Raw genomic sequence first — 15,091 nt, 5'->3', positions numbered from 1 at the left:
GGAGGCAATTCCTAGGGAGGGACTTATTTGTGAATCATCAATAGGCAATGGTCATAGCAGCTAAGAGATTGGGTGCTTTGGTCTTAAATGAGAATCTATACTTATTGACCCAATCACATCTTTCAAAGGAAATTCTTGGTTACCTGCCCTTTGTATAGGCTACTAAAAGATATTAGCATTTCTAACTTCTGCTGCCACATGTCCATTACAAATAAATTGGGAACTATAAACTAGAAATGCTTACATTTATTATCTTCTTCAGATTCAGTCATTTATTTATCTTTCATTCAACAAATAGCCCTCCAAAATACTAATGAGTACTCATCAAGCACTGAGTTGGATAATAAGCCTATAGCAATATATGTGATAGGCAAGTTCCTTCTGTCAAGGAAGTTACATTTATTTGTAAGACAAGCAATAAACCACTTATTAATTTATTGAATTAATATTTGAATTAGGCATCTACTATTTGGATATATCTTATTTCAAATACTAAGGAAATAACGGTAAAACAAAAAAATGTCCCTGCTGTCAAAGATCTAATATGTGAGTAGGAGAGATGGAAAACTTGTAAATGAGCAAATGAAAGAGTGGTATTATTTCAGATAGTGACAGATGCTATGGAGAAAATAACACACAGTAATGTGATGAAATGTGATGAAGAGTGGAGGACAGTCAAGGAGGGGTCTATCTAGAAGGAGGTATTTGAGATAAAACTTGAATAGTGAGAACAAGCCAGTCATATGAAGGTCAGAGAGACATGTGCTAAAGCACAGGCAACAAGTGAATGCCCTGATGAAACAGGAAGGAGGCCAGAGGTATGGCTGAGGAGGGACGGTAGATGGTGAAGTTAGAGAAGTGGGCAGGACTTGCAGGCCATGGTAAGGAGTTAGGATCTCCAAGTAATAGAGAAAGTATCAGGGGCTTTCAAACGGCATGAAGAGTCTGACTTCAGTTTTTTGTGTTTTAATATTTATTAATATTTATTTATTTGACTGTGCCTGGTCTTTGTTGTGGAACACAGGATCTTTGATTTTCATTTGGTACAAGAGATGTTTAGCTGCACGTGTGCACTCTTAATCATGGCATGTGAGACCTGGTTCCCTGACCAGGGGTCAAACTCAGGGCCCCTGCAGTGGGAGCACCAAGTCATAGCCACTGGACCACCAGGGAGGTTCCTGATTTAAGTTTTTTTTAAAAAAAAGATTATTCTGATTACTATAAAAAATTGAATATGTGGGGATCGATGTGGAAGCGGGTCCTCCAAATAGAGGGTATTGGTATAGTCTAAAGCAATGATGTTAGTAAATAAAGAGAAAAAACCTTAGAGATGGAGATGAATGAATATTTACTGAGTGGATTTTGGAGACTAGTTTACTAGTGACTAGTTGATGATTAGGCACAGGAGTGAGGGAAAGAGAACCAAAGGATCATTCTTTTTTCCTTTGATTATATACTAGACAAATGATGAGATAAAGGTGGTCATGCCATGAGAGTGATGTGATAGGGAATAAAGGGTGAGCATATTTATATGTAGGTAGTAGCATAGTTGTGAAAGGCTTCTTGTTAAGGTAATGTTTGAGCAGAGATCTGAGGCATAAGAATGATTGGCCAGATGAAGATCCAGGGCCAAAGTGATTAGTCCAAAGGGCTACTGACACCACAGCAAAGGCTTGATATCAACAGGAACCTGTGATGGCTGGAGCACAGTGAGGGAGGGGAAACGCCATGAGATATGGCTGGACACAGAAGTAAGAACCATAAAATAGCTACTCACAGCTCTTTCCCCTAGACCTGTACATAAATCAGCCAATTCATTGATTAGACAAAAAGCTCTGCGTGAGAACTGGAAGAAGACCAGTATGCCTGGGGGCAGGGTAAAGTTTTTATAACTCCCAGTATTTGGCAAAGCTGGTTTGTTTTACCACTTAGTCCCTAGGGCCACTTTGAGATCTTTTAATTGTGCTTCAAGATTCCCTATGACTGAGTAAATGAAAAATTCATTTGTGCTTTTTAGTTTTAAATTTAGAATTAACTTTTTGGCAGGTTTACTAACAATAATAATATAGAACACATGTAATGTGCAAAATGCTCTCAATTTTCAGCATTTCTGTAAGATGACACAAATCTTATTTTGCTCATTTTATCAATGAGTTGAGTTGAGTCATGGAGCAGTTTAGTGAACTTGGCTAAATGAATTCCCCACTGAAGCAGGAGTTAGGATTAGCAATCAGGTCCCTTGTTTCTTAGTGCAGAATCCTTTCTAACAGAACCTTTTCTCTCTGAAAATGATGAATCATCACAGATAACAATGTTTAGCAGAACACAGTTTTGGAGCCTTGGTCTGAGCAAAACTACAGAAAGAAGCAACATTCTGTCAAGAGAACAGCGTTCTGTCCAATGAAGAATACTTAAAAATAAATAGGTAAGGAAGAAGCAAGCCAGAAAATTTAAAAACTGAAAGGGACTATTGCTTACCATTTTCTTCCCCCATTTCTAGTTTTTCCCTTTCCTGGAAAATGCCTATTTTTCTAAGATCAAGAACAAAAAAATTTTAACTGTTGGTCTCTCACTCACACCTACTTTAGAGCTGGAGAATTTGGTCCTTATTACTTCTTTCTATACTTTTTACATTTTAACTTTGTGGATTGACTTTTTTCTTTTTAATTTAGATTGCAAACACTTGGAGAACAGGGTGCATTTCTATACAGTGTAGAGCACATTATGTAAATATGCAGCAAACATTTTCACAATGATTTAGCTTTTTAATTTTTTTTTCAAACAAGCAATTATAAAGGGACCATGACTACTCAGTGTTGGTTCATTAGCTAATAAATGCCCATCCAAAGAATAAGCACCAGATCTGAAGCTGAGTCTCAATGTGTTCAAGACAGTACATGTGGGTTTGGAAATTCACGATGATCATAGGTTGTGGCTGAGTTGATAAAAGGAGTATAGACATAGACCAAAGCCTCTGCCAACAGGTGAAACTTTTTCTACTTCTTGTGAAACAAATCTTTTAAAAATTACTAACCTGAAACTTGGTTGAATAATTCTGCATACTTCAGCTATAAGAGCACTACGTGTTTCTGTACTTATTGGCCCTTCTGGCAGCTAAGGTTCGAGACCTTTACTTCAAAGTAACGCCTTGAAAATATGTTATTTGTTCATGTGTTAGAAAAGCAACTTGACTCTTTTCAATTATTCATTTAGGTACACACAGGTTCTTCCTCAGTATAAACTTTTGAGACAAGTATGGATAGTTGTGAGATTCCTCTTAAATTCTTCAGTTTTTCCTTCTGAAACAAAAGGTTGTATTTCTTCTTCATTCTAATAGTCAATTAACTGCTGCTATTGGAACAATCTCAAATTAATAACAAAAAGAGGTTACTCAGAAGACTTGGTTCTGAAACTGAATTTTAATAGCATAGGTAGAAAACCTAGGTGTGTGTTTAAAATATTTTGGTTTCTAATAATCTAAAATATTAAAAATAATGACATAATTATTATTATTATTTAATAGCATATAGTAATATATTTTAAATATCTATTTGATGTGGTTGAAATGAACTCTAAGATGAAAGCCAACAATCTTCCCTTTCTTTGTTCTCCTCCCAAATCCTTCTCCATTGATCACAGCTACTCACTCGCCACTCATTTACACAGGGCATCCTGAAAAGACATGTTGGAAAACGTCTTCCCTTTGAGGGATATGCAATTTCACATGCTATATATCTTATCCCCCCCTCCCCTTCTCTGCTTCATGAGTGGTAAAATCACTCTACATGTTTTGTCATCCCAAACTGTGAAAAATATTAATCTGTTAAACTGAACATTTTTTATACACAAGTTTTTATCAAAGAGAAATGATGTTTTTTTATTTTCAGGCTGGGCTTTTTAGGGGAAGAGAATCTAAAGAATGATCAGATCACAAAAAGAAGCAATGGTCTATGCTCACATATTTCTATTACATCATAAGCCCATTATACATGCGTTTGTACCCTTTACTATTCCTTGCTTTGAAGACTAAAATGTTTTGCACAATTCAATTTTAGTCAAATAACTATCTCAAAATATACTTTATAAAAAGTAGAAACGAGCTTCAACAGACTGCAGTGACACCCCAGCAAACGGCCTGAAGCCTCACTAAGAATATTCTCAGAATTTGAAGAGAAATTTGTTCTAGGCGTGACATAAAAATGTAAAAATTGAATTTCTTGCACAAACTTAAAACCAAAACGTCGTATAACCTCTCTGTGTTTTGGACCCAACATGTCTCTGTCTATTTGGATAAAAACTGTTGAATGCACATTTTTTGGTGAACTGTCAACAGCAGAGCATTAAAACAGATGTGTTTCTGCTCTTTTCATTATTAGAGAAATAAAAGCAGCTGTGCTGGGCTTGTGTGCGAGGAAAGCTCTCAGTGCAGCCTTCACACTCTGGAAGCTGGGAAACCTGGCAGTGCAGACCAGGGTTCACATCATGAGCATCTTCACACAAGGCCACTGGGGACAATTCCCAGGTGCTATTCAGGGCCTTGCTCCTTTCTGGTTTTGCTGTTTTCCTGGTACCAGAGTTCTGTGCAGGAACCTGTGCTAAAGTGAGGTAGAGTTATTATGGCCTAAGTCTGCATAAAACAGTAAGAAAGGCTATTTCATCAGAATTTGAGACTCTATCATTAAAAGAGTGAGTGTAGCTTATCGCATTTGAGAGTGACAAGTACAAAATAATGCTAGTGCTTCGACAGAGTTCTGCTAAGACTATCTCAATGTGGAAGACCAAATATGCCCTTTCTAGACACAATACATGCAGTGGAAGAAACCCAGCGTGTTTGGTGAAAGAAAAATAAATCCAAGTATAAAAACAGAGTCTTCTTTCATGCCCTTGTTGACCTGACAGTAACCAGATGGTGAGGTTTTTTTTTGCATTGAATTGATGGTTTTCGTGCAGAAGGGCTATTTTTGGCCCAGTTTGGGAAATTTGTCATAGAAGTTTGTTTCAGTTTTTCTCTTCCTCCTGTAGAAATCCTGTGTGTGTGTGTGTGTGTGTGCGCGCGCGTGCGTAGGGGAGTGTGCATGTGTGAGGAGGGAGAGTACTTATATATGTGGCAATGTACTCAACCTGCCTTATGTAGAGCAGAAATTATCCCTCAGCGAAGAGAACAAAGATTAAATGTGAGAATGAAGAAACTAGATTGGTGTTGATCTGAAGTTTGAGTTGATATTATATTCTGATCAGAGTTAGAAAAGATTAAAATGAAGACACTGATAAAAGAGAACAGTAACATACTTTATAAATTTTCTAAATACCGCATTTGTTGATAGTATCTTGTGTAATTTTCTTGAAGGGAGGAATAAAATCAAGAATGAATATCATTTAAATGGGCAATAGATAATCAAGCAAGCCACTATATTTAAGGTGTAATTGTTGTACTTTCTTTAGGTGTCTGTATGACAGTCACACAGCACTGTAGCCTTAGTCAAAATCCAGGCTGCAGAAATAGCTGTAGGTGATTCTAACAAGAAGTGCAATTCTGCAGCATTTATTTTCACAAAGTGCCTGTGTGGCAGAATCTCCTAAAATTTGATATTTTCTCCCTCTCATTATAGATCTCAGAAGACTCAGGTTATGAAGTAGCTTTAAAAGAAGAATGAGGAAGAAGAGACTATTTAGGTATGGGTTCCAAAAAGCCTTGGCATAAACTCTGAAACTCTAACCCACACCAGCAATTGTGGAGAGTTACTCAGAAAGCGTTTCTTTACCAGATGATGTTATTTTTGATTCTGTAAGTTCAGCTCATATGGTAATTTTCGGTCTCTTTTCTTTCTTTCTCATTCTCTCTCTCTTTTTTTTCTTTTTGGTTTTCAAATGGTACCTTATATTTGACTAAGCTCAGATAAATGTAGTATGAAAAAATAGACATCACAGAATGGTTAGGAGTAACAGTTCAAATGTGCAGGATGTATGATCAACTATTAAAGAAGTGTTATACATTTAAAAATTAGCACAAATTTAGTTAAGTCCCATTGATCCTTAAAGCCCAATTTTCAAAAATAATTATGCCCAGGTTGCTCCAGCTGAATATTCTGGACTGATAGTGGATTGAATGGGAATTCCAAAACCTCCACTCTGTAAGAGAAGAAGGTAAAGGCAGATGCCAAGGGAATAGGCGTGGATGTGACCACTCTCTAACCCCCACAGCAGGGACTGCTGAGATGAACTTCTAAGTTTTTGTTTTGTTTACTCTTTTGTATTCCTGCCTTCTCCCAGGACATCTAATCCCCATTTCTCTGGGCTTGATCTAAATCTTGTATTAAGTGCAGAGAATGTGAAGAGAGTAGCAGATTCCAAAGCACGCTCACTCACAACTCCTTTACACTTATCTGCAAAATCAAGTTAACTAAGTATCAGTTCAGTTCAGTTCAGTTCAGTTGTTCAGTCATGTCCGACTCTTTGCAACCCCATGGACTGCAGCATGCCAAGCTTCCCTGTCTATCACCAACTCCCAGAGTTTACTCAAACTCATGTCCATTTAGTCGGTGATGCCATCCAACCATCTCATTGTCTGCCGTCCCCTTCTCCTCCTGCCTTCAATCTTTCCCAGCATCAGGGTCTTTTCAAATGAGTCAGTGCTTTACATCAGGTGGCCAAAGGATTGGAGTTTCAGCTTCAACATCAGTCCTTCCAGTGAATATTCAGGACTGATTTCCTTTAGGATGGACTGGCTGGAACTCCTAAGTGTAGCATCTGTCAACTTTCTCTTCCCCAATTCTGATACATTGATGTACATGCACATCTTCCAATCCAGGATGAGCCCTCCCTCAGGATCAAGGCTAATCTCTCCACCATGCTCATGATTTCCTCCCTTCTTGGAATGGGACCTCATCCATCCATTTCCCCCACTTCTCCCCCACCCTCATTGTCTTTGGTTTATATTAGAGATAAACCTCTCCTATCCTTAAAAGAAGTTCTAGCTTGAGCCTGTTTCCCACTCTATTCTCCCACTGTCAATGTCATAGCAGCATTTTCCTACTCTTTCATCTTTTCCCCATTTACTCTTCAACCTACTGCAATCTAGCCTTTTTCCCCACCCCCAGGAGCAGTTCCTTTACACCACTCCTTTGATTCTCTTCTTATTACTTCTCTGACTTTCCTTCCTGGTTTCTTGAAAGGCTTCTCTTTTTCTGCTTTCCTCTAAGATTTTGATGATCTTCAGATTTCCTTCTTACAGCATATACCCTATCCTAGAGATATCTTTCTGGCTTCAAAATTTTAACTGTTGTCTGTTTACTGAAAGCTCCCTAGTAAATTTCTCTAATATGATTATCTCCTGAGAAAAAAGTATCTTGTATTTACCTCCTCTGAATATTTACACCTGTAATTCATGACTCTTCCATCTTAATACCTCTGAATAGAGTCAGTCTCCCTTTGCTATTCCTGGACTTTGCCTTCTCCCTTTCTCTCACACTGTTACAATCAACCACCCACCAAGTCCTACAGACTTTATTTATTAAAAATTTCTTGGCCTTTTATCATTCTCTCAGCACCTCTTCTCTGGATTACTATAATAACCTTCTAAATGGTGGTGCTGTCTCAAGCTTTTTTTTTTTTTTTTTTTTAAATCCATCCTGCACACTGTGATTAGAAGGGACTATCATAAATCTATTTAGCTACCACCCTTTTCAAAGCATGGGCTTCCCTGGTGGCTTAGCAGTAAAGAACTCTCCTGCAATGCAGGAGACACAGGCTCAATCCCTGGATCGGGAAGATCTCCTGGAGAAGGAAATGGCCACCCACTCCAGTATTCTTGCCTGGGAAATCCCATGGATGGAAGATCCTGGAGGGCTTCAGCCCCTAGGGTTGCAAGATTCGGACATGACTTAGCAACTAAACTGCCACACCACTCACTATTCAAAGTATGAAATGGCCCTTATTAATGTAGTATATAAATTTTCCATCATCTGGCTTCTGCTACATTTTCAGTAGCAGAAAGTCCCAATCTTAGTCTGTTTGCCAATGTTGCTTTTCTTTCACCACATTTATCTTGCCTTCACAGCCTTTCCTGTAGTTTCCTCTGACTGAATCACTTTTCGTTTGTATCTTCATCTAAATTCTGTTTACCTTTCAAAGTATCACTTTCTATACAATGCCTTCCTCAATGTCTCCTCAAGACTGTCAACCTCATGGGTGGGAAATATGTCTGCTGGTGATTTGGGGCTTCACAGTATCAGCTAGATATTGAGAACAGACAAGTAGTAAAGGTCAGATTAAGTGCTTTGCTTTTTTAGCCAAGGTAAATGTTCCAAAATCCTCTAGGAGTATCCATTGTGTTGAGAAAGTGGGGTAAGATAGTAGAATACAGACACCAGTAAGTCAAAAAAACAACAGTGATTTCAGATTTTAAAATTATGTCCAAAACTTTGGTTGTGGTTACTCCCAAATGAAATTGAGGAGGATCAAAAACATTGGAAACCTACTAAACTTTTGAGGACTTTATATTTTCAAAGAATGTACAAATTAAGTTTACAAAGATATTATGAGTCAAACTAAAATCAGATCATTCTGAACCAGAAGAAATCAAACTGAAAAAAGGAGGGGAGCCCTCAAACATACTTCAGAAATGACCGCAGAGGACGCTAAACTAGAAATAAACTTCCCAGTGGGCAAAGTCACAGGCTCCTCACAGAGAGACAAATTAGGGCAGTAGACTGTCTATATGAGGAGCTTAATCTAAGACATATAATTTTCATGATTCTTACCAACAGTCCTTGGTAATCTCTATGGTTAGATAACTGTTCAGTATTTCCTATTTTTCTTTGTTTAAAATTAGAGATTTTAAGACAGTTATCCTAGTCCTATTCCACCATTGTAAATTTAGTATAGAGGGGCACATAACTTGTCTCTTATTTTAGCGGTTGTCAGATGCTTGAATGAGATCTGGTGAGGGCGTGAATGTGCCCTATGTGTGAGAAGAGTACCACAGATGTATGCCTAGGCAAAAGGGTGGACTATGAGAGAGTTAGTTGATCCACAGTACACATTCTCCTCATCCATGGCAATGGAATCTTAACTCTTACAAGGCCATTCAAAATGAAGAGTACATTTTTCTAGCTTCCCTTGAGACTAGTTGTGGTTATGTGATTTGATTCTGGCTTTTAGACCAGAAAGACAATGTGCTTCCTGGGTTTTTCCTTGAAGAGATGTCCTCCCCTTACTCCCTTTGCCTTTTCCAGTGATGGGAAGGTGGGGGTGGGCCATCCATTGAACACAAGATGAAAGCCATGTGTCCTGAAGGTTAAAACACTGAAATAGAAGGAGGCTTTGTTTTGATATGATAATTAATAAAAATTATATAAAAGAAATTTTACAAAAAGTACCCAGGGAGTTAACAGAACTAATTAAATTTTATTATTAAACCATGTCTCTGTTAGGAAAACTTTGTTGTTTTTTATTTTTTCCGAAGGAGTTCTAAACATTTCCTGGAATCTGCAATACTGAAGTCACACATGCATAGTCAATTTTTTTTCTTTTACCCGTCTACATTTTATTTGGGGTTTGGGGTGGACTGCGGGGTGGCGGTGGGACACAATTGGAGGATACATGAAAATAAAGGATCAGTTTCCATGCTCCTTCTTGATTGGTGGTGGTGGTGGTTTAGTTACTAAGTTGTGTCCAACTCTTGCGACCCCATAGACTGTAGCTAGCCAGGCTCCTCTGCTCATGGGATTCTACAGGCAAGAATACTGGAGTGGGTTGCCATTTCCTTCTCCATCCTTCTTGATTATATATTAATTATTCCTCATCTGCATTGTGATAGGTACTTATATCATTGCATATTTTGGTAAATATTAATTCATAATGGTCAAAATCCCCAAGAGATTAATTTCAAGTGGGCACAAAAAGATGAAAGGTGAACTTGAGAAATCAAGGTCAAGAATAGTGGTAAGCACCTTTATGATAGAGCTAGAACATTGAAGACCAGGATTTCCTTGGTCATAGAAATCTAAAAATTTCTAAAGGCCATTTCATTTGAGCCTGGTTGATATATTGGCAGAAAATCAGATGTTTCTCTTTTCTTTATCTGTGTCCTCTCCTTCCCTGGCCTAGGAAATTATTTTAGATTTTCTGGATAATCTCTAAATGCCATCACATGTATCCTTACAGGAGAGAGGGAGATTTGACACACAGAGAAGGTGATGTGAAGAGAGAAGCAGAGATTGGAAGGATGTAGCCATAAGCCAAAAAATGCTAATGAATGCTGACAGCCACCAGAAGCTAGAAGACACAAAAAAATGGATTCTCCCCAAACCTCTGGAAAGAAATAATCCTTCCCACACCTTGATTTTGGACCTCTAGGCTCTAGAACTGTGAAAGAGTAAATTTGTGTTATTTTAAGTCACCAAGATTTTAATAATTTTTAGTAGTAGCCACAAGAAATTAGCATGATGGATAAATTAAAACTGTTTAATATACATTGGTTTGTCTTTTTCATAATATAAGTATATATATCAAGATTATTTATTCATTCATGCATTCCTATATTCACCCAGTAACTATCGTTCTTTTCTGGTGATTGCATGTGTGTCTGTGTGTGTGAGTGTGTGTGTGTGTGCGTGTGTGTGTGTGTGTGTGTGTAATCATGCTGACTTTGTCTTTTCAGTGTTTAAACAGACAGCATGATGCTATGATGACCTTCTCTACTTGCCTCATTCTTTCCTACGCTTCATGACTTCAGCCTCTCTGGCTCCTTTCTGTCAAAAAAAAAAAAAAAAAGCTATGAGTAAGTTAATTACTTGAAGTAGTTTCATCTATTACACTGTTATTTGCTGACACATGCAAGCACAATTATTACTCCACCTGGCCTGGCAGCATGACAGACATTTGATGGATGAAAGATTTTACAATGTATTTTATTCTTCTAAGTATTGCACAGGTCTTTATTAGGGTCATATCCATGGCAAACAGACCATGTGTTTTAAGGGAGTAAACAACTGAGATTTAGAAATCAGCCAGCTGGTCTACACAGACAAGGAGCTGAAGCCTCTGCTGCCATTAGCCTGTGTTTCACTGGGGGAGACACACAAGAGAGGTGTGGAAAATATTGGACAAGCATTAAAGCAAGGCATTTTTACCCCTCTACCCCATGAACCATGTTCTATCACAGTGATTCTGTTGGTCTAGCCTATGGAAAAGAGGTGATGACAAGTGCTACTTTAGGAAGACAGAAGACAGGCAGAGAAAGTCAACGTTACAAAGTAGGTAGCTAGCCCATCCCCCTTGGCTTAGGGGTAGTAAAAGAGAAAGAAAAGATGGGACTGAAATAGGGGAGTGAAACAGTCAGACATGGGCATTTAATGGAGGAGAACATAAGGGCTCTGACCTCATTTCCCATTAGGAGTCGAAGAGGAACCCACTGACTAGAATTGGCCACACAAAAGTGTAGACTGGCCCACACTGGGTGAGTGGGTAGAAAGGCACAGACAGGCTGAAACAGGGTTTTGTTTTTCCTCGGAAACCTCCTTCAGGTCCTATGCGATGTGAATGCTGAGTTGGCAGCCCAGTGCCTGGCCAAGCCAAGCAGACTCAACCCCAGGTTCATTAGGTATACATGTCAGTAACAGACACCAGCAGAAAGCACAAGGATGGGACAGAGCCAACCGTAGCTCACCGGGATCCAGCCAGTACATTAACAAAGCAGCACAGGATGGTGGCAAAAGGCATGGGTTATAGACTGGCTACAAGTCCCGGCTCTGCCATTTACAGTGTAGTGTGTGCTAAGTCTTCAATCATGTCCAACTCTTTAATTCCTTATGGACTGCAGCCCGCCAGGCCCCTCTGTCCATGGGATTCTCCAGGCAAGAATACTGGAGTGGGTTGCCATGCCCTCCTCCAGGGCATCTTCCCGACCCAGGGATTAAACCTAGGTCTCATTTTGTTTCCTGCATTGGCAGAGGGTTCTCTACTGCTAGTGCCATCTGGGAAGCCCTACTGTGCAGTGAAATTACACCAACAACATTGTCTCTCTCTGCCTCAGTTCCTTCAACTATAAAACCAAGATAATGAAAGTATTTACCTTATAACATGTATAATGTTATTGCAAGGATTATATTAAACAGTGCATGTAATCAATTAAGAGCAATGCTGAGATTATAATAGTCATTCACTAAACATGGTTGAGTTACCCAAGAACTAGCATGAGGCCAGAGAGTCCCTTTTCCACACCGTTTTGAAGAGATATAAATCCTTCTCCTACTTGAGGAAATTAAAGAGAGCTGAGGAGATCCATGTAAAAGAGAGAATAACTATAACAAGCCACATCAAAAGAGACTATTTAAGCAGTTCGAATGAATTAAGTTTCAAAGTGGAAATATAATTCATATAATTTCTTTTTTATTTTTTCTTGCTACTAGCTGACAAAATTGGGGGCAGGCTCATGAGCAAGATCAGATTAGCTAATAGGCTAAGAAAAGATTCTCTTTTTTTCCTTCATAAATTGTAGTGTGGGTAGATATCTGGTCCTGACCCCTAAGCAAATAAATGAGCATTCTCTGGTGGTAATGATTTGTTGACAAAACCCCAAGTGGGTAAAGTCATGTGTAATGATTGTATAATGATAGTCCCAGCATTCTTCTTACTTAATTATATATATTCCTTAACTTAAAATTTATATTTTACATGTATAAAATTATATATAATAAGGGAGCACAGGGTAAGAAAAGAACTCCCTGAGAAAGTGACACTACGGTTTAGACTTGAAGTTGAGAAGGAATCAGGCTCACTTATATTTGAAAGAAGAGTTTTCAGAGGGAAGGAACAGAAATGCAGAGATTCTATGCCCAGATGAATTGCTATCATTTTAGGAATGAAGGCAAAGCCAGTGTGGCCAGAATGATGGAGACCAAGGTATGTGCCATGGAGGGATACATAGGTCATGGTAAGGAGTCTGAGGTTTATTTGAAAAGAAATGATAAACCACTGGATGTTTTAAGTTAAGGAGTAAGATGATCAGATGCACATTTTTACAAATCACTTCTTTGCATGGATATCCTTTTCTTTCTAAGACATGGCTGGAAGAGAAGTAGACTATGATGTAATCCAGACAAGTAAACATGATAGTTTAGACAAGGCTGATGGTGGCGGAGATGGAAAAAAAGTCAATGGATATGGAATATATTTTAGAAGTAGAGCCAACAGGTTCTGCTGATGCGTTAAATGTGAAGTTGAGAAATTGAGGACAATTTCTTGAGTTTTTGGCTCTAGTCTGGATGAATGAAAGCAAATATTCTTTACTGAGGTCAAGAAGAGCAGTTTGAGGTTGTGGGTACAGGGAAAAACAGACATCGAGAATTCTATTATGGACATATTCAGTTCAAAGTGCTTGGTACATAGCCAAGTGTCAATATCAAATGAGCGAGTACTATGAGACAGTCTGGAGCTCTGGGTAAAGGTCATGGCTTGGGCATATACAGTTAGGTGTCACTGGCCATATAGACCAGCATTTTAAAACCAATGGACAAGGAGTTTTACAAGTAAAGAATACTTATAAAAGAGAGGAGCAGGCTTAGGATCTATTTATGATGAATCAATATCAAAACCAAAACATAACAAGTGAACAAAAAACATTTCTCTAGCTTTCTCTTGTAAATGTATAAATGAACTGGAAAAGTACATGAAGAACACAAGCTAAACTTGTAACGCCAATTTGGTGATGTGTATGATACTGGAAAATTAGAGATACCAAGGGAACATTTCATGCAAAGATGGGCATAATAAATGAAAGAAATGGCATGGACCTAACAGAAACAGAAGATATCAAGGAGAGGTGACAAGAATACACAGAAGAAATATACAAAAAAGATCTTCACAACCCAGATAATCACGATGGTGTGATCACTACCTAGAGCCAGACATCCTGGAGTGTGAAGTCAAGTGGGCCTTAGGAAGCATCACTACGAACAAAGCTAGTGGAGGTGATGGAATTAAGATGATGCTGTGAAAGTGCTGTACTCAATATGCCAACAAATTTGGAAAACTCAGCAGTGGCCACAAGACTGAAAAAGGTCAGTTTTCATTCCAATCCCAAAGAAAGGCAATGCCAAAAGAATGTTCAAACTATGGCATAATTGCATTCATCTCACACACTAGCAAAGTCAGTTCAGTTCAGTTAAGTCACTCAGCCATGTCCGACTCTTTGTGACCCCATGGACTGCAGTATGCCAGGCTTGCCTGTCCATCATGAACTTCCAGAGCTTACTCAAACTCATGTCCATTGAGTCAGTGATGCCATCCAACCATCTCATCCTCTGTCATCCCCTTCTCCTCCCTCCTTCAGTCATTCCCAGCATCAGGGTCTTTTCAAATGAGTCAGTTCTTTGCATCAGGTGGCCAAAGTAATGCTCAAAATTCTCCAACCCAGTCTTCAACAGTACGTGAACCGTGAAATTCCAGATGTTCAAGCTGGATTTAGAAAAGGCAGAGGAACCAGAGATCTAATTGCCAAAATCATTGGATCATTGAAAAAGCAAGAGAATTCCAGAAAAATATCTATTTCTGCTTTATTGACTATGTCAAAGCTTTTGACTGTGTGGATCACAACAAACTGTGAAAAATTCTTAAAAAGATGGAAATACCAGACCATCTGACCTGCCTCCTGAGAAATCTGTATGCAGGTCAAGAAGCAACAGTTAGAATTGGACATAGAACAACAGACTGGTTCCAAATCAGGAAAGGAATATGTCAAGGCTGTATATTGTCACCCTGCTAATTTAACTTATATACAGAGTACATCACAGGAAATGCCAGGCTAGGTGAAGCACAAGCTGGAATCAAGATTGCCAGGAGAAATATCAATAACCTCAGATATGCAGATGACACCACCCTTATGGCAGAAAGCGAAGAACTAAAGAACCTCTTGATGAAAGTGAAAGAGGAAAGTGAAAGAGTTGGCTTAAAACTCAACTTTCAGAAAACTAAGATCATGGCATCCAGTCCCATCACTTCATGGCAAATAGATGGGGAAACAATGGAAACAGTGAGAGGCTTTATTTTCTTGGGCTCCAAAATCACTGTAGATGGTGACTGCAACCAGGAA

General features: G+C 38.7%; 2 long non-coding RNA genes across 4 annotated transcripts in view; one reads left to right on the top strand and one right to left on the bottom strand.

The window, feature by feature from the left end:
• Positions 1-15,091, bottom strand: part of LOC129619730 (uncharacterized) — a 416,113-nt gene that overhangs the window by 354,852 nt on the left and 46,170 nt on the right. The window lies entirely within an intron of this gene.
• Positions 740-10,473, top strand: LOC129619731 (uncharacterized). 3 transcript variants are annotated; one of them, XR_008698065.1, is made up of 4 exons: positions 740-818; positions 2,306-2,425; positions 5,610-5,673; positions 10,165-10,473. It is a non-coding gene; the product is annotated as an uncharacterized LOC129619731 (long non-coding RNA). The 3 variants fall into 3 exon arrangements; XR_008698066.1 differs by lacking the exon at positions 740-818 and adding an exon at positions 1,702-1,751; XR_008698064.1 differs by lacking the exon at positions 740-818 and having other exon boundaries at positions 2,065-2,425.

The sequence above is a fragment of the Bubalus kerabau genome, chromosome 9, assembly GCF_029407905.1.
Source record: "Bubalus kerabau isolate K-KA32 ecotype Philippines breed swamp buffalo chromosome 9, PCC_UOA_SB_1v2, whole genome shotgun sequence".
Lineage (NCBI taxonomy): Eukaryota > Metazoa > Chordata > Mammalia > Artiodactyla > Bovidae > Bubalus > Bubalus kerabau.
Note: the sequence above shows the minus strand (reverse complement) of the source record. Positions and strands in the feature narration are given on the sequence as shown.